At 38.8% G+C, this 21,143-nt stretch overlaps 1 protein-coding gene across 1 annotated transcript in view; it reads right to left on the bottom strand.

Annotated features, from left to right (window-relative positions):
* Window positions 1-20,566, bottom strand: part of SPATA13 (spermatogenesis associated 13) — an 86,673-nt gene extending 66,107 nt beyond the window's left edge. Inside the window, exon 1 of the mRNA XM_088140677.1 lies at window positions 20,170-20,566. The gene's annotated coding sequence lies outside the window, so the exon portion shown is untranslated. The remainder of the gene's footprint in view (window positions 1-20,169) is intronic.
* Between the last annotated feature and the right edge of the window lie 577 nt (window positions 20,567-21,143).

Raw genomic sequence — 21,143 nt, forward strand, 5'->3', positions numbered from 1 at the left:
ATTTTAGCCAGTTTGCTACAAGTCCCACCAAAGCCCAATTTTATCACAAGCATGCTCACATTATTCTATGCAAGTTAGGAACTCTAATCAAGACAGTGACCCCCTTGCAAGCCAACATACCAGAGCCGACATATCTTTCAGGGAAGATTGTCCACCATCATTAATCCATAAGGAATTTCTGCTAAGTTCTAAGGAAGTAAAGAATTTCCCAGAATACTGTAAGGAAAGCACTATTTTCCCCATGCTTATTCTCAAAGTCAATAATGTTTCAACAATTGACATCTCTTGTACAATGCTTTGAAATGACTTGAAATGGAACTCTAATAAACCCCCTCTGATGTCCCAATGGCTAATTAAAGACATATTTCTTAAAAGATTCCATCTACACATAATGAATACATATGGTCAATCATAGCCGTCTGTGAACTTGTGAGGCTGGTCAGATGTGGGAAGCAGGCTTAAGTTCCATGATGTGACAGAATGTGAAACCATTAGGAAAAAGGTATCTCAGTCCTGGGAAAGTAGAAATTGTAAAAAAGAAATTCAAAACAGCTCCACCTTGATTGGACAAGGGGCTCTGAAGTAGAGAGGGGCTTTGGCAGGCTTTCAAGATCTAATACCCTAACTGCATTCAAGTACTTTCCTAATGACTCCTATTTCCTAACTCATCTACCTTGAAGGGTTGATTCACTGCTTGCTTTGATGGGGATCCAAACTCCCTGACATGTCTCATGCAGGCTTTTTTAAATAGTACTTTTGAAAAGGAAACAACCAGAACTAGGCTATTTTAATCACAACAATATAGTCTAGTGGAATAGATGCTCCATGCAATATCTTACAGACCTCCTCAAAGGGTGCAAACCTTGCTACATAACAAGAATCCCATGTAATACTTTTCATACCAATGAACACAGTAAGTAAACAAACGTGATATATGCCAAAGGGTGAGTCACACAATAAGGAAAACTCCACGCTGTAATAGTAAACTCACACAAGAGAATAACAGTGAGGTTGGATGTAAAAGAGTAATGAAATGGAAAGTAGATGAATCCTGTGTTACACTTAGGTGAGATATGGTGATAGAGAATTCTGTCACACTCCCACAAAAACATATAGAAACATATAGACACAGCCACAGATTTTATTGAACAGTCTCAATACTGAAGTGAGTATTGATGGCATTACAGCAACTGGACACAGCTGCAAGGTTCCTTTGCCTCTGTAAGTGGCGTAGCAGAGTACAGAGCAGCAAATGCATAGCCACACAGGGTGGAACAGCACCTGCACCCCTTTCATTGATCATGTATTTCTGAGAGGCACAGGGACCCAAGCAGGAAAGTGATAGCAGCCCCAGCTATGGTGTCCCCTAAGCTGCTTCTCTTGTAGGCTTGTGTTATGTATGGAACAGGTGAGGGTGGTGGGGAACATCCTTTCCCCGTGAGTATTCAATGGTTATCTGGTTACCTGTGGAGAGACAAGACAGACATGGGGGTAGTAAGAATTAATGAGTAGTAATTGTAACAAACATGGTAATGCTCATGGGGGTTGGGAAATGTATGTTCAAGAAGAATACTCTGTTCCTGTCCCAGCCCCTTTTTATTATTGCTGGCTTCCCCTGAGATTAATATGGGTACAGTTGCCGAGAAGACTGTACAATAATTGAGGCAATACTCACCCTTCTGGTGTGAAAATATGGAATGATATTCTGTCTCTAGTGACTATTCATTTTGGGGCTTGGCTCTAATCCTGGAAAAAAGAAAGACTTCATGAGTATTGGGTCTTTCAGTTAGAAGAACAGAATGCTTGATATTTCCAACTACTGTGCCTATTAGGGTTGTGCAGTGCTTCAGATTCAGTTCCAGAAAGGTGACTTGAAGTGTGCAAGAACACAAATGGAGCATCTTTCTGCAACTCTCAAAACAGAGACATATTTTCTCTGAATTCCCTCCCGTCTGGACAGTGCATACACACCATGTTTCCCATATTACAGCAGATACACGTACAAATTATTGAGTAAAAAGTGAGGGGTGAATGTTAACAAAAGCAGAAGCTTCTCACATACTAGGATAAAGTGAGTAGGAGATACATTACCCTGGCTCACACATCATTCTAAGTTCTAATGTAGTTCATTTTTGGTTTGGGCATGTATGATTAACCTCTATAACCAAGGGAGTCTTCTAAGTTTAGAAATCATATTTTAAGGAATGGGCTTCTTCCCCACCCCCCACCAACCCCCATGAGCTCCTCTTGCTTACCTGTGTGGGATATTGTGACCGTGCAGTCTCACTTGCAGTTGAGTTGGGTTTTCTAATGGGTGTTTGTCAGTCTGGAGTTCTTCAGACTGTAAATTCTCTGAAAGTTATCTGAAATAAAACAGGCATTTTATACCTCATCTTCATTTCTGGAGGTTGGCCTTGACTATTTGACTAACTGCAGATAGTGTTCTGTTGCAGAAAGGGCCCTTTCACTGTGCCATCCGAGGGAGAAGAGAAATGGAGCTCTCTGCTTCATGTCTTGATATGTGGCAATATTCTGTTGCAGGAACTCCTATGCCAGTTCTGTAACTGGTTTCAGAATTAATTGGAATCTTATCCTGCACTGATTGGGGTGTAGAACAAGAGGAAGAAGATAGTTGTCTCTGTGTCCTCAGAAGTAATTTCTTTTGCTAGAGCAAAGGTGGGCAATTGCTGGGAATCCACCACCACTGTTGCCAAAAATAGGTGTTTTTCCACCATTGCAAGCAAGAAATGCATTAAAAACAGTACCGTAACTCCTAAAATATGCTTAATATCATTTATAAGCAAAAGAAACCGTAGGGGGCAAATGTATTGGTCCCAGCCACTTTGTTTGCTCTTCTGTTTTAGCTCTGAACTTCTCTTCCAAAAAAGTTGGTGCAGCCCTGAGAAACAAAAAACTCTCATCAGGAAGAGGGCTAAGCAAGCATATGCATTCGGCCTCTTTCTTCCAGGTGCTACATTATTCCAAACTAGCTGGGAATTCTGGAAGTTGTAGTTACAGACATGTCAGACAGGTTATCTAAGAGAGAGGAGTCAGAACTGAGCCTCGAGCTTCTTCAAGTATCTATTAATCATATGATTAGAATATATTTGCCTATCTGTAGATGGATAGTGTTTTGGATTGCAAGTAATCTACCCAGTAGAGAAAATGTTTAAGCCTGAGGCTCCCAACAGGAATGTGCTGACAAATTATCATAAAGATACACAATTTGTGGAATTTAGCTTCAGAGCATAACGACTGATTTTTGTGGTTGTTGGCAGGACCTTGAAATTGTAAGTAACTTTTTATTTATTATTATGATTGAGCATGCCAAAGTTAATTTATTTTCTCCAAAGAAGCTGGAACATATGCTGATCCAATGTACTATGATGTTTTTTTCCTTAGGTAGAGTTGTTGAGATTCTTCACTCCTTTCAAGCAGACCAGCAGAGGTTAGACATGGAGTTGCTTTCTGTGATTCGTGTTTATGGACACCTACACACATAATGGTTTGGTTTTAAAAATTCCAGTTTGTTGAATTCAACCTCAGTTTGCTGAATTCATACATCACATTGTGTCATGAATGAACAAGAACAACCTGCAAATGCAGGTTATGGAAAATATGTCTCTGTGTTTTTATTTACTTTCTGTTCTGACCACATCTACTTATCATTCATCTTACTCATACATGAGCCCCACACATTCCACAAGATTCACATGCAGAGCTCAGTATGAAAAAAAATAGCGTATCCATGTAATAAGCCATGAAACAATGATTTATCAACCACGAGCAGGCTGGCCTCATACAAAATGCTATGTCAAAACCAAACAAATCATATTATGGCTTAGTACAATGTATGAACACCATTACAGACTGTTGTAGTTTTCCTTTACATTGTTAATGAAATAAAAAATAAATTCTTACAATATACAGGGCTAATCTGACCATTAGACAGAACGAAGCAAGGAAATTGGGAGCAGATGAAAGTAGAGCACCAGCCCCCAGCCATTCCCTTCTTCCAGACTTGTGTGTAACACACAATCTACTCAACTACATTGAACAAACTAAGCTAGCCTGCTGTCCTCAAGTGTGATAAAACATCATTGTCCCCTCACCAGTACTGAAGTCAACTGTTCTGCCAGTCAATTGTTCTATGGTTCCATATGTGATTTATATGGTCCTATTTAGTTATTTTATAAACAAAAGAAACATAATTCTTGTTGGGGTCTTAAAGGTGAATTACCTGTAAAAACTGTTTTCAGGTAGAAAAGACCACCTGATTCTTTCATTTTTAACACAGTAAATGCACACACCATCTTTTCCAATCTGCCTCACCCAAGAATTCTTGACTTAACATGGCTTCCTTGCACATTCAACACAAGGACAAGAGCTGAACCAACGGAATGCTTGGCAAACTGCGCCTCTTGACCATTTTGGGTAACTTCACAGCAGAGATGAGTCCTATATAAAAGGCTTTTATTCTCATATAGTGAGAAATTCTTAGTGGGTTTGAAGAAACTAATCTTTTCACAGAATATACTGAAAGCCTTCCTGCTTTTCCCACAGAAAGAAGCAAAGTATATTTCCCACAGAAAGTATAATTTCCCACAGAAAGTATAGCAAAGTAAAGAAAGTAAAAAATGGACTATTGTACTAGATGACTTGAGAATCTCAATAGTATCAAGCCAAGAAAATGCAACTCTTTGTAATTAAAGGGATTAGTTTTTAAAAAATTAAATTTTTAGTCTGGGTTGTCAAATCAACATTTTCAACGATGCGTACTGTAATTTGACAAGTGCATTCATGGCCTCTGTTCACAATGTTGTCTTTTACTATGAAGCAATATTTTAATGTCCTATTAAATCTGTGCTTTGCATTTAAGCAGAATATTAGCAGCAACATATATTTTCCAGAAATGTTTTCATCTAATTATAGAAGTACGCAGAAATAGACAAGATTTTGGCTATTAGAGAAAAAATGTATTTTTAGGCCTCTCAAGATGCAATCCAGAGAATCTCTATACAGTATTGATATTTACATTTCGATATGCAGGAGGAAAGGAAGCATTTGTGACCTATTTAGTTGCTCATTTGCACTGGTTTCTAATGCAAAGCCTCCAACTTTTCTTTTAACTAAATGAGAATGGGTAATCCAACTTGTCCTACAGTAGTTATGTTAAACAAGCAACAAATAGTCCAATTTTACTAACATGGTGCAATAGCACACTGACAAATTGTTTTCATTATGTCTCACAATAACTTTGTGTGTTTCCTAGAACTCATAATTCATGCTATCAACTTTTTCGGTGGGGTAAGGTGAACAGCTAGAGTAACAGGAAGAATTCAGCAGGTAAAGCTTTTTTTTTTTTTACATGCAGAGAAAAGCATCTTGGATTTCTGTTTATTCTTTTAATTGCCCCAAAACAGAGTGATAATGCATGCTATCCAATAAGTATTTAATTCTACCTATTACTAATTATCATACAGATTAGATATGTGGTTTTGGCAAGTCCCATCATTCAAATTCTACTTTACTTAATGATATTAAAGTCAATAATCTACTAAACCTCAGCATTTAACAGCAAATTGATTTATATTAACTTTTGTCACTCCAAAAAGAAAATGGACTGATTAAAATAATTTGCTTCTCATGAGACCCAAAATGGAAACTAATAGTTACTCTAATCTTATACCAAAAATATTTTGTAAGCCTTTCTTTTTTACTGAAAGAGTCCTTTGTTTATACAAACTTCCCCCTACCTCCCAGTTTTTCTTTAAAACAGTATCCCCATAAGCCTAACTTCCTGTAGAGGGAAAGGACTAGTTGACAGATTAATTTATTCTATCACCCTTTAATTTACTTTAATTTGCTATCATATCTCTTTGTCCAACTTTCTTTTTAACAGTTCCGTTTACTTATGAAAAAGAACTAGATGAACTCTTTTGGTAGTACAATCAGCTGATACAATTCATTCTGCACTAATACAAAAGTGTATCCTACAAATATCATGGTTATACATTTACAATGATAACTTATTTTAATCATATTTAATGCCATGCATATAAGCATTTTATAGTGACCAATAGGATTATTTTATTGTAACCTCATAAAAATGCTCTGAGATATTAGGTGAAATAATGCAATGACTAAATCAGTGTTTGTCAACCTTGGCAACTTTAAGAAGTGTGGACTTCAGCTCCCAGAATCCCTAGCATTTCTGGCTGGGACATTCTGGGAGTTGAAGTCCACACATCTTAAAGTTGCCAAAGTTGAAAAACTCTGGATTAAATCAATTCAAAAACTTTAAGGATGAGTTTATATATGACTTCTCTTTTCGTCAGTTCACATGAATCCCTATGCTTCCCTAACCCAGTTCCTCCAAATTTTGGATTATAGGCCGTATATTCTCCAAGTAATGATGAAAGCGATAATCCAAAACATTTGAGGGCACCAGACTGAGAAACCTAGGCTATACCTCTCACCCTTTCAGCTGTGCAAATGTCATGAGTTGGTGTTGTGTGCATCAGCAAGACAAAGTAGATAAAGTGTTGTTCTAAGATCTGGGACACTAAGGATCAAGTCCTCCCTCAGCCATAGAAACTTACTTTTGGGGCATCATTCTCTCAGCCCAATCTAATATGGTTTTTGTTGTGAGAAAAAATGGAGGAGTACTTTATATGCCACCTTGAGCTTCTAAGTACAAATTAACAAACAAGTCTAACAAAGAGAACTATCAAAGAACTGGAGCTCTTTTCCTACAAAGAAAGGTAACGGAGTTTGATGTTTCTACACACTATTGTAATTAAAAAAGCAATAGACGTAGAGGTGGAGAGCGGTAATTTCCCAACCTTGACAACTTTCAGTTGTATGGACCAACTCCCAAACTTTTCAGCAGTAGCCATGGTAGCTGGTCCAGACATCTGGATGTCACCAAAGTTGGGAATCAGTGCTTTAGAAGTTTACCAGAAAAGGATGATGAACTGAAACCACCTGAAGGTCTAATGTTTTTTTTTTTTTTACTCTGTGGCTGGCTGGTTATGTATTTATATGTATTTGTTGGATCTATATGCCACCAGATTCATTTTAAAATATCAGTGTAACATTGAAAGATTCTAGATTTTGTTTATTATAGTTTAGCAAAACATTAACAACTTTAAAATTTAATGGCATTTCAAGAACCTGATTCAGCATAGTGATAATATTTAACTAATAAGGAATTACAAGTGGACATGTGGGGCAGACCATTTTATTCTATCTGTTTGCTCTACAGAGATCCCAGGTAACTGTCAGTTTCATTTGGACAAGGAAATGATCTTAGCAAAGGGCTAAAAGAGATGCTCTTAATATCCAGATCACATAACATCTACTGGGACAAACACAAGATGCAAAGCACGACTCCCTGTGCACGTTGGATCCCAGATTATCTGGTCATTCATGTTCATCATGGAAGCCTTGAAATCCAGGGCTGTGCCCCCAGCCCCCAGTTCCAGGCATGGGGGTCGAAGCCACCCACACCAAAGGGTGAGGGGATTCAAGACTGAGATCAAATCCAAGAGCCCAACCAAGGGATCCCACCAGGCGACAGGACACCTGGTACCCAAGTTTGTCTCGGTTGCCCAATTTAACACTCAAGCACTCATATCCTGGAATCTTAGCAGCAGACCCCCTGGCCAATTACAGGGAAGATGTCTTTATAAATCAATACCCCCACCCTGGCTTTGGCATCAAAATTGCTAACAGAGGACTTGAAATCTGGGAGGGCAGATTTCTGAAAGAGGAACATCACCACTCTCACTCAAGCAGGTTTCAGTAATATACACTAAGTCTTTCTATTCATTTACTATCAAGTCATGGATGAACACGATCTTATTACAGGCAGACATGGTATTTACTGTTAGCAGCTTGAGGCTAAGGTCATTAGTGATCTGGCCACCAGGATCCTTTCAGAGTCAGAAATAAGGACAGCATCAAATTATTGCCTGTACTCTCCCCATCGTATCTCTCTTGATCAATCTCTACCGGGACTGGCTCACGGTCTCCATCTATGTGGAATTCACCCACCAGCACATCTACCAATCCACCACCTCTTCTCAAGACTACCTACAATCCCCCACATGCTTGGGAGGCCAGCAGTATGTAATATCCTCAGGTGGCCTTTCCTTATCAACACCTCCCATACACCTTCAACTCACCTTCAAAAGTAATCTCTCTTATTGACATCTGGTGGGAAAGCAATCTCTAGAACTACTCTTACTGGTTCTAGAAAAATGCTTCCTCTAACTTCTCCCCCCACCTAGCTCTCACTTCCTCAGGCAACCCATTTCTCACCTGGGGTGCCACCCCTGCTTCACTGTGAAGAGACTCCTGTCCCCCCCCGGAATCCTTCCTTGGATGCAGTTGTGATGCAGCTACCCCAATGGGACATTAGCATGCCTCAAAATCTCCTGGTCCATCCACAGCAGACTGAGCCTTTCATGGCAGGATTTAGCCAATCAAGCTTCTCATGCGGCCTCCCACCCACCTTCTAAGCTCTGCCAATTCTCACTGCACTTCAGCAAACATTTATCAGCACTTTTCACAGGATCTCTAATGGTTCATTGAGGTAGAAAAGAGACCAGGAGTCTCTATTCCAGCTCTTCCCACCTTCTACCAACCTCTTGAAGCTCTGTTGTTTCCAATGCTCTTGATCTCCCTCTCAGGGTGGGTCTTGCTCCACTGAGCAGTAATTCCTCTAAAAATAAGGCACCAATTCTCTATGCAGACCAAGAAATAAGACTTTGGTGAGGACAGGCACAGATGCTGGGGGAAGGAGCAGGGCTTTTGCTAAAAAGATTGAATTCAGCCTGAAAGTAATTATGTAATCTTTTACCAATTTATATCTAAGATTTCAAAGCTATTATGCTTTAAGATGCTTTTAAAATAATTTTAAAGTTTCTTTTTTTCTTCAGCACTTTCTTGCTGTTAAATTGTTTGAAGGTGAGAATAATTTATTATGCTTCTTTGGCTTCTGATTAATACTGTGTGTGATAAACTGAAAGAACTGGATGATGAGAGGCAACAACTGAAAAGACCATCCTTTGTGACTTTTATCTGTCCTTGGAGCCTAGCATCAGTAGCCTCCAGTGTGTATATGTGTGTGTGAGTGTACACATACACACATGCATTGGTGTATATAGACAGACACAATCTTCCTCTCTCCATGTCTGGTTTGTTAATTGGGGGGGGGGGTAACAGTTTCTAAAAGCTCTCCTGAAGCTTTTGATAAAGCGCATCTTATTGCTAGTTTGACCAAACAACCACCTTTATCATCATCCCATCTAAAGTGCAGTGGGAGTTAATTCCCAAGACTGATGAAAGATAAACACTCATAGGATGCTCTGGAAATATTCAAGCATGCCTACAAAATGCTAACTCAAGGCTTTTTTAGAAAGGCCTCCCATCAGACAACAAAAACCTAAGCTGTGAAGTCTTCTACTCCTTTCATATATTAGGATTTCTTTAATTAAGGAAATGACTTGTAATAATAAAGATTTTTTTAATCCGTTCATGTAACCACTACCACCTGTTGAAAAGTAAGCTTTCCTCCTTTTCTTCCCTTTCCTTTTTGATAAATAGAGCAGCAGATAGGACCACTTACACCACAAGAGACTGTCTACTATTCTGGGGCCTTCTTCTTCTTCTTCTTTTTTTTAATCACAAGGCTGCCGATCTGTTCTATGGCCCTAGGAAGCTGATTTTCAGATTATTTAGATTATAGTATGGCTTCTGAGATCATTCTGCAAAAAAGATTCTTTTCAGACGTACGTGCAAAATGTTTTACAGAATTCTTTTAAGGAGTTGGCCCAAACTGGAAAATTCCCAAAGAACTTCAAAGGAACAAAAATAGTTTGTCCTTTTTTTTTAAATGAGAAAAAAACTGCCACTGCATGAAATCAAAAAGAGGAAAATCACTCAGTTGCCTTTATATTCATTTTTGTTTAACACACAGCAGTTGCTATAACATCTATTTAAAACAATAATCAACGGTTTCCAAAGGGAGAGTTGTGTTAGTTGGTAGTAACAAAAACAACAATCTTGTGATTCCTTAAAGACTAACAAATGCAGTGTTAAGATTCTGTGGACTATTCCACTCCATGAAAGTTATGGTATAATGAATTCGTTTAGTTTTTAAAGAAAGCAAAGATGTAAAGCTGCTTCTTACTATGCTTTCTATCCTGCTTTCCTAGATTTTCTTTATCACCCCAGCTGCCTAGTTGTCGTCGTTGTTTTCCTGGACAGGTAACACACTTCCTTGCATAGAACTAGGCTTCAGCCACAGAATTCCTTAGGGGCTTATGAGGTACCCAGATCACCCTCCTGTAACTAAAGACGGTGCTGGAAGCTGATACTTTGTTCTTTAGTATGTTGGTTTATGATTTTAATTTTGTTTTAATTAAAAGAATCAAGAATCTTTATCTAACAAATAAAGTCTGGTGGGGCCAAAAGCCTGATGGACAATAATGTGGTGCCCATGGACACCACACTGGATATTCTTGCACCAGAGAAGGAAGGATTTGAGTGTAACCATCTCAAGGTCAAGGGCAGCTGCATCAGAACTGCAAAGGGGAAAACCATATTATGGGGACTATGACCATAGCTGGGGCTAAATGTAATTACTTCAGTCAAAATAAACCAGTCCTATAATGTATGCTGCCAATGATCAGCTGTCTATCAGCTTTGAGACTGGAAAAAAAAATCAAATGTCCTTTGCACGTCTATTCAAATCCTGCTGAATTTGAAGAGACTTATTTTCAGCTAAGCACAAACAGAGCTGTAGCCTCAACATCTACTTTGACAGTACCTTCCTGAACTAACATTTTGTCCCCCCAATAAAAATGTTCTGACAAAGTACAGTGGTAAGTACAGTACAGAAGTACACCTTCTGCTAAGTATTAACTGAAAACAATCCATATCTGTGTGTGTATGTGTGCATAGATATAGATATATATAGATATGCAAAGTTTCAGCTTATGTTGCAGAAGCTGGTATGTATGCTAGGGGGTAAAATCAGTCTTTATTTGCATTCTGTACACACTATTAGGACCTAGAATTTTCTTGCAAAGCCATAGCAATAGAGAACATTTGAAAAAAAACATGCTTGTTTAATGCATAATGCTATCTAATACGAATTCTGCTTAGAAGCTTACACCATACATCCATTTTCAATATGCGTTAAAAATTTATATAAACCCTAATTCTATAATTAGTCACAATTGCTTTGGAAGTTAGTGCGCAGTTCAGTGGAAACTACAAACACTCCATGGTATTTGGCTTCTCATCGGTTACCATCCTCCCCACCCTGGCCCTCAGGAACTAATTAAACTAATAGCCAAATAATAATTGACTTGGTAAGCATTACTACCTTATGTCATGGTATTGGTAGACAATAAAAGCTTAAATACTCTCTTCATTAACCAATATCATCTTAGGAAGGAAGGCTAACTGTGTTTTTTATCGAAGTTGGGAGATCAGCTTGCAGATCCCCTATTACTAAATTACTATGAAATTGAGAATCAAGTCAGACCTTTTTATTATTATCATTAGTAGTAGTAGTAGCATGCTTCCTACGTGAACACCAACATATAGTATGTATCTATAATCAACATCATTAGTGGCAGCGGACAAGATTTCAGGCCACTATTCCATGACACCTAGAGGAGGAGCTAGCTAACTCTGATTTCGAAAAAATAAAATAGGTAAGGGGAGACTTAGTTTATTCTTGAATGGGAAACTGCTAGAAAATCCCAAGGCTGTAGGCTAGACTGGAGTAAAAAAAAAATTCCTGGAAGAAGCCAAGAGCAAGCCACTATGTTTGCCCAGAAAATACAGAGATGTGCTCAAGTAGTCATCAGGAGTCAAGCTCAAATCAAAAGACTTTTGCCTTTGCTTGCAAGAAGGAGGCATGTCTTCTCTGTTTACTGCTTCATGAGGTCACCAGAAAGCTATTACTCAGGTAAAGGACCTTTTGTTCACCTGTCCAGCTGGATGAAAGATTGTGATATCTTGCAGGAGCCATCCTCTCTGAGATTTAGGAGTATGATTGGGGGCAGCCAAAAACTTAGCTCATCTGCACGTCTTCAGTTTCTTATTTATTTATGTATCCCTTTGGGATACTGTTGATGTGGTGGTAGAACACTTGGCATTGTTTGGCAATACAAGCAAGACAGTGGAGTCCTTGGGATTCTCTGAGCTTGGTTCTTTTCCTGCAAATGTTTCAAGCAGCAAACATTACCCTAATCAAGGAGCTACCAGGGGAACAAAACAAAACCCACACCCCCACCAACACTGGCAGGGCATGCAAGAGTATATAAACAGAGAGCAAACCCCATCCCATTCCAGCACTGAAGATATTACCTAGCTGGGTAATGAAAGGTTGGCAGGAAAAGAAACAAGTTCAGAGAACCCCAAGGACTCCACAGTTCAACCCTGAGCTACACATATTCGCCTCCATTGGTACAAGCAAGACGCTAAGCAAGAAATGATGTTGCGGGAAATGATAAAGAATTATGTCCTACAGATGTAGGCAATCAAGGAAGTAAGTCCTAGAGATGTAAGCAATCAAATAAAGTACTATGTCTCTTGTATTCCTATTACTATGTATTACATATGTATTGTATTACTATGTATCTTGTATTTGGATGTGCCGACCCCCTTGCAACCGCTGCTGGCCATATAGAATAGGTTGTAAAATGTTAGATAGTTAAGATAAATGTTGTAAAATGTTTAAGTTGTAAAATGTTAGAATGTTGTACTATGTGAGCTGCCCAGAGTCCCCCATTAGGGGAGATGGGCAGAGATAAATCTAAAATAATAATAATAATAATAATAATAATAATAATAATAATAATTCCACTTCCATCTCTTGATGATGCTATGAGGATGGCATTTTACAGTGCTTCGAGACAAGACAATCCAGGTCAATTTTTTTATAAATTGTGATTTTGTCTGCACCTGTTGTCCACCTCATGTTGGTGATAACCTTGCTACAGTCACTTCAGTGTTATTCATTAAATATACTTTTAATATGTTGTTCCTCTGTGATATATTTGATGAGAGACTCATCCATCTCTTGCCCTCACTTGTGGTAAGAATTGCTTATCAATAAATGCTTAGTACAAGGCACTGTAGGAGTCTGCATTATTTTAGGCCCAAAAGAGACTGCTGGGGAAGGGAATACAATATGAAAAGTTACTCAAATTCTGCATCAGGTAACATATGCAAAATTCCATCCGTGCAGAATTGCAGAAAATGTGAATTATACAAGCAGTTCTAAGAAATTAGTATTATGATGATGAACTTGTTTCTCCCTTAAAGCAGAACTTTTAGCAACGCATATCATTCCTGCAAATTATGCTTGTCTTTTCCATCATAATTTGGCATTGCTCACCAGCAGGAACAACTTCAGGCAGATAACATGGCATTTGCTGTACTCCACAGACCATCTGTTCCAATCTGCATTTCATTAGCACTCATTCGTACTTATAACTGGCATATCACTGGCAGTCTTTTTAACCTTGATGGAGACTATTAGTAAAGCTCTGGCTAAAGCAAACACTTTTCAAAAAGTAGATTTCAGTTGTAGTTTGATGTAGAACAATATGCAGTGACAATGTTCTGTATGTCTTGAATGCAAATCCATTTGATAATTTAGGATTTAAAAGTAAAGTCATTTTCTGACCAAAGTAGTCCGATGCACATTTTCCTGGTAGCGAGTCTCATATGGATATAGTGGGACTTACTCCAGCTTAAATATGAATAAGCTTGTGCTGTTAATTCAGCTTTGCAGCTATAATTTAAAAGCATCTTACCTAGGCTGTTTTTTTTTTTTTGAAGTATCAATAAAAATAACTTTCAGCAAGTAGCATGCAAATATATATATGGAAAATTACACCCCGATTCCTTATGTAAAATCTAAAGCAGTACTATATTATTCACACTGAAAATATGTACATTTAAACACTTAAAAAAATTAACACCTGAGAAGCAGCTCATAACCAAGATATAAAATACACATATAAAGAAAATATTGGGATATTAAAGCAAAATGTTTCTACTCAGTCATAACCTATAGAAAGAGGAAATGTGAGATCAGTGTCATTGATCATAGTGAGTCTGACTTCTGAATAAACAATGCATTTAGAAGCCCTTAAAAAACATACTGTAAGTGTTTGTATTTACCTGGCTGCGTGATATATTGTGTAAATGGAAAGTATTCTGGCTTGAATTTGGTTAACACTGTAAATTGGTTAGATTATAAAGAAGGGGGAAGTTAGAAATTAAATACCTATCTACTTTTTCCAAGCAGCTCTTTTCTTTTTTTTCTCTCTTTTAATATTTATAAATAACAAGAAATAACAATACAGTGGAGACTTTAGTATTAGGCATTAAGCTCAAACATCAAAACCTTTCTCATATTATAAATTCAACGCATTTTGCAACTGTTTATCAATGTCATACTTAGCATTAATGGTACAGTTTAAGAAACCTTACGTTCATTAACATTTTAGAAATTATATTTAACATTGATGTAAACGTTTTTCTCATCTTTAAAGAAACAAGGCATGATGTTATGCTACACATTCAAATCAAGCGCTAGTAGTGATAAACTTTAAATGCTACAGAGGATCTTTTTAGGTGGTTCAGCTGTTATAAGCAACTCTTTTGCACTCTGCATGTAGAAGCTGTTCGTAATTATACATATGAAAACAGATGTCAATCCTTTTCTACCATCAGCACAGGACCACAGAAAGTATCTGTTCTTACAAAAGTAATGAACCTGTCATGTTACACATAATGTCTGGATCAGCAGACAATACAACAATATATGAGAGTTTGTGTGTGTGTGTGTGATTATACACACACACACATGCTTGACTCCACTGAAATTCTGCTGCCCAGCTGTGTCTGGTATTTTTCTGAGAATTAAATTGGACTCTGCTGCCTTTTAATAACATTTTAATGGCTCACGCTGTGTATTTCTTGCTCCTTGTAGTGATTTTAAAGGTCTTTGCTTAGCAGTGAATGTTTTGCCTTACAAAACAAAGAGCTTGTATGCAGTTGTTTCCAACCTATTTTTTTAGGCTTATGTAAAATATATGTTCACCTCGTTAAAAAACTGAAGCTTTACCTACTCTCCACATCTTTATCCATTGAGACTGGCCATGACAGTCGTGCTAAATGCTCTACCGGCTCTTGTGCTCCTGAAGTGGCCCTTCAGATAGGCTTGCATAGGTCTGGGCAACCTCTGGTTGGCAGCAAGGCTTCTGTATCTCTTTGTTGTGATGGTCACCAGCATTTTGCAACCCAACCATCACAACCTTACCCTCCGAAGACAGATAGTGGGCCACGGGCCGTCTCATTTTATTGCATGGGAATCACCAGCGGCTTCTATTGAGGAAATCCGTCTCTGCACAGGTTGCCAGCTGCATCAGCCTTTAATGGCACACCTGAGGCCACGCTGCAAATGGCAGCATCGTCACATTAAAGAAAAGCGACTGGGAGCCGGCAAACACACACTCACTGAGTACAGTTAATATTACTTTTGATAATTTAAGAGGTAAACGCACGTGCTTATAAGGATCCCCATCCATTTCCGCCCTATCGATTGCCAGATTAAAATAAATTATGAAGTATGTGGGCAAAATAATTTTTTAAAAAATAAACTTCTCATATACATACACAACACCCAGATATACACAAAGGCTGAGTTTGCATAACATGGTTTGTTTGTTTGTTTATTTATTAAATTTGTCCCCCGCCCATCTCCCCCCAATGGGGGACTCTGGGAGGCTCACAGTATGTTAAAACAATAAATAAATATACAATTAAAACCTATAACAATACACATTCACAAATGGTTACCGGATTAATCCATTTTCTGGGTTCCAGCAATAGACAGCAGCATAAACTAATTACAAGCTGGGTTTACAAAGCCCTCCAAAACACAAATCACATCTAACCAAGGTTAGAAACACACCAAAGTTAGCAAGCACAAATACAAGCATGAGGATTTTAAATGACCTGGTTAAGCTTTTCATGCAAACCCAGCAAAGCCGTGTATATAACCTAGCCCATACATTACATATACAGTCTTACACACACAAAGAATCCCAAGACCATGAGTTCTAGTCCTGCTTTAGGCACAGAAACCACTTGGGTGACCTTCGGTCAGTCATTCTTCTTAGCCCTAGGAACAAGGCAATGGCAAACCACTGCCAAAATCTTGCCAAGAAAGCTGCAGGGTCTAGTCCAGGTACTTGCAAGAAGTCAACACTGATTCAAAGGGACAAATATGCGCACGCGCGCACACACACATTTCTAGCACCCGGGGAGAAGAAAAGAAACCTGCAAATAATAAATAGCTATTTTACAGTATATGTCTAGTACTGTCTATGATATCTGTCTGTACAAGTAGAAACTGGGGTTGCTCCTATGTTGATGTCAGATGCAAGCAATACATTTACCAGACTTCTAGCCCTTTAGGACTGAGGATCAACTGATTAGTTATCTGGACAACTATGAATCTCTTGAGAGCTATAAAACACACACAAAAATAATGTGAAATGTTTCTATATCTATACACAAAAGGCAATTCCCAACATTAATTCCACTCATCCAACAATTTAAGGAATCAGAAACTCATAGCTCTCCGGATGTTGAAGTAAAATTCCCATGATTCCTCATCATCAACCAAACTGCCTTGAGCTAATGAAAGTTAATATTCAATAATATGCCAAAATACCCCTGTTGCCCATCATTACATTTCAGACAGAAAAACCAAGAACAGACCAGGTAGCACCAGGAGAGGTTCTTAAAATGATTATTTTTTTTCTTTAAGTGTCTTTTTGAAAATATTGTAAAATGTTATATGGTCAGCCACTTTGACAATCCCTAATGGAATGAAATGAATATTGTTAAATAAATATTTAACAATAAACAAAAATAGGCCCCCAATGACCGTACAGACGATGGTGGGTAATTAGGGTAGCAGCAAACAGCACCATTTCTTTCTTGCTTCCTATTTTTATTAAACATTATACTCAAGGGGCAGTTAGTTAGGGATGTATATAGATGGTTTGTACAGAGACGCATAATTACATGCATTTTTTTTTTTTATTCTAATAAAACATTTGGTTGATTAAATGTACCCCTTTCTCCCATTAAGCTAAACTATGCTGTTGTGTTTATTGATAGAACAGGAAAGAAGTCCTAATTTAACTCACTAACTGAATGCAAAGGATTCATTTTGTCTTTGTTTCACAAAGATAGGTATTGGGACCCTCAGCTCCCTGCTGGAAGGGGGTTCTATCATAGAAAATCCGAACGCAAGAAATACAGCACCCCTTTTATGCCCCCCCAGTGGCTGCTGTAGGATCATTTTCTACACAGCACGAATATCTGAATGAATTTAGGGGGCAAACCTACTTAACATTTAAAAAAATGTCCCATAACAAATAAGCAAGCTATTGGTAACTTGTTCTTTCAGGATCAGGTAAAATGAATGAGTAATACAACATGGGTCAATGCATAATACAAGGAAGGTGGCAAGTCTCTGACGTTGATCACTATGGAACAATGACAAGAAGCTGGGCTTAAGTAGAATGCTAAATTGCACAGTACAGTATTTTGAAAACCTAAATAAACTGGATGCGTGACTTATCACAGTCCCCAAACAGCTTAATTTTGCATAACTTGTACCAGATTTGATCAAGGGATAACTTAAGGAAGTCTTCTCCAATCCTAGCTCTCCAGACACTTCAACTCTTGCAGAATTTTCTGATTCTGTGACTCTAATTCTGATTCCTGCTTCAGAAAACTCTTCTGATTGAAGTTTTGGAAATTACGTTCCCAACACATCCTGAGAGTGCCAGGCTGGAGAGGGACGACCTTAAGTCTAGCTGACCTTGGCAGATTTGCTGAAGTTAAAGTTTCACATTGGTAAACTATTTCTGACTCCTTTCTGCCCAGTGTACCTAGCACCAAACAAAGTTTTCTTTATGGCTGTGTCTCATATCAGCTATCTATTAATGGAACTGCTAGGTTTCCTATTAATGTACTTCATGGTCAATCTTTTTCTATCTTTTTTCTAAAAGGCATATAAACACAGGTTGGGAGAAAGCAACAGAGAAGGATTCTTGGAGCTGTTGTTTTCAGGAGGCCTCATTTATGGCTCATTTTAGAAAAGAAGAAAAGTGTATCTCCAACCAGTTTCACCAGAGCTGCTGGATGTAAAAATGCAGGGAAAAGATGCCATGTTTCCCCTCCATCCTGTTGCTAAATCTTTTATTAGCACCATTTCAAGAACAGATTGGGGACATCTGCTGATCTCTCCCATCCACAGATTATGGATTTGAGCCCTAATATCTTCAGGTTCCTGGTCAGGTTCTGTAACCTGAATAATTTAATGAATAATTAAATTAACTTCCATGCATTCTTCATGCCTACACCCAGAGAACCCTTTGTATGAGCTTAAGAAACCTGGACAAGCATGCAAAAGAAAATTACTATTGTGTGCATGCAAAATGAATGGAAATCAGGAGCATATGCCCTCTGCATGTTCAACAATGAGTCTTTCTCACACTCAGACTGCATCCACCCTACTCAAATACAGTAACTGAAAAAGAGAAAGATGATAATTCAAACATTTCAGAAAGAGCAGACAGGTGGATGGGAGGAGCTAAAGACACTGAAGGAAGAATGTTCAGGTTATCATACGCTTTGAAACTCAGCAGCAGGAGCGGCTTGACATGATTTCTTACATTACCCTCCCTCTTAATTCTATCAATCTGTTCTCCATTTGACTAAAACACAATTTAATGCAATTAAAATACACACATCTCAGAAGAAGGCCATCAAATAAATCAGTACTTGCTTAACATGCACCTGGTGTTTTTTTAAAAGGATAATAATACACATACAAAATATATGTAATAAACATTTGCAGTAATACAAAGCCTTTGTTCTGCACAATCTTTAGTTTGGGCATATCCACAAGCTGTTTCTGTTGTCTCTTTCACTTGCCTTTATGTTAAGGTAACCCTCAACATAGTGCACCTCTAATATTAGCCTTTGATCATGCTGCTTTACAAGAGGCCAGCCAATCCTAAATGCATTAATTAAATGCTTTTACTGCTTGAGCTCCATTAAAATGGAGGCCAAAAAAGCTACCAAAGAAAAAGAAAAAAATTACTAGTTGAGTTGCTTGCTCAGAATATCAAGATGGTCATAGCCCTTAAAGGCTCACAGTGGCTACTTTTCCAATTGGATCATTAGTGAAATAAAGTGGTTTCCACTTACCTTATCATTTTTGAAACTGGTTATTTAGAGACTTTCTTGCTGGATTTGTATGTATGGGGAGAAGATTTGCACATATCCTGGCTTAATAATGGCATGTCTGTCCATCTGAGTTACTCTCCTGGGAGGCAGAACATTATAGTCCCAGGTACCCAAACAAGAGTACAAATTCACACACCCATATTCCACAGACATCCGTATCTTCAGGAAATTTGCAAGGCTGAACTCCGCTAAGAATCAGTGATCAAACTTAAACCACTGAATCTCCAGGTGCTGCAATGCAAGTCAGTTTCAGTCTGCTAGATCCTGTTTCTGTTTACAGATGCTTAAATACTTGCATTGGTTTTAAAGAGTAGACCCACCCACATCTACATTTCCTTTCTCAGCCAGATTTGTTTCACTGGTCACTTTGAGATATACATTGGATGGGTGAATGTAGGGCTCCAGCTTTTATACATCTTCTATTGACATTTTCCCAATCAAGTCCCTTGGACTACAATTCCCATTCACTCCAGCCTTTGGCAGTGTTGGCTGGGGACGGTGGGAGATGTAATCCAACAGATTTGGAAGGAACCACTCTGGGGAAAGCTATAAACCCGGAAATTTAGATCGCATTAACACTCTTAACAAATCTAATACACCCCCAACGTGTTCTCTCCCCACCACCACTCCATCGTTTTGCTACAGGACGGCAACTCTGTGTGTGTGTCTGTATGTTTTACACGACGCTGCAAGGCGCCTTCTGGGTTGCTGTTATCAGCTTCCAGAGGTTTTACCACCAGGAAGAAGGAAAGCGGGGGTCGGGAGCCCGCTCGCGGGGCGCACCAACCCAAGTCTCACCTGTCTCTCCAGTCCGCAGGAGGCAGTCCGGGCACGTGGAAATCCTTCCCCGAGACGAAACCGATCCCAAATGATTCCACCCCTCCTTGCCTGGCAGGATAAAAGTTTCCGTGTTTCCAGCAAAACACCCAGCCCAGCCGGCGGGTGCTGCTATGATTAAGCTTGACTTTCCTTAAGCCTCAAGACCTCGGCTTGGCTTCGCTTTGGGCCCCTCCAGTCTCCAGATGGATTCGGACCAGCCGGTCCACCTCCCTCTTTTTCAGGCGCAGCCTCTTCTACCGATCCGTTGCTCCGAAGCCAATCGCTCCTCTCTCTTTCCCTTCCAGCCTCCCTCGCCTCTCCTTCTGCCGTACTGTGGGAGGCGGGCTTGGAAATTAGTGTCAATGCACGAAACAAACACGTTTCGTTCTTTCGTTCTTTTTTTTTTTTTTTTTGTCCTCAATCTTTCTGAAGACGTCTGTTCTTCTTTCTCCACCTCAGGAGAAATGTATCTTAGAACTTTTACGTTGTTGACGTGTGCATTTGTCTTCCTCCTTTTTTTCTTCTTCTTTTGAAGGAGTTTCTTTTGAAAGAACCCTCTACAAAAAGAAAAGAATCCTCCATCTTAATAGTTACTTAGATGGAGCCCTGCATTTAAAAGCAAAGAAGGAAATGCGAAAATATTGGAAGTTGGGAAGAGCCAGGGCTGATCTAGGTCCCCAATATTTTTCTGCAAGGGTAGTGAGTCATCGGCCTTCCTCAAGGCCATTTGTATGTATACACTTTGCTTTAAAATGCAGGGGTAGGCAAACCACACAGCTTACAGCTAAAGGCCACTGGATATGTTTCCAATTCATAAGAAGGATGTCAATACTGCCACTATAAATGAAAAGTAAAAGTAATTTCTCTCCTATCTAGAATGGAATATTTTATGTGTATGTATATGTGGGGGGGGGGGCATGTGTAAATTGTGGATGGAGAGGGAGAAAATGTCC

This window comes from Python bivittatus, unplaced genomic scaffold, assembly GCF_059951505.1.
Source record: "Python bivittatus isolate LINGU-HERP-01145 unplaced genomic scaffold, Pbiv_v1 ctg000340_np1212, whole genome shotgun sequence".
In the NCBI taxonomy this organism is placed as follows: Eukaryota; Metazoa; Chordata; class Lepidosauria; order Squamata; family Pythonidae; genus Python; species Python bivittatus.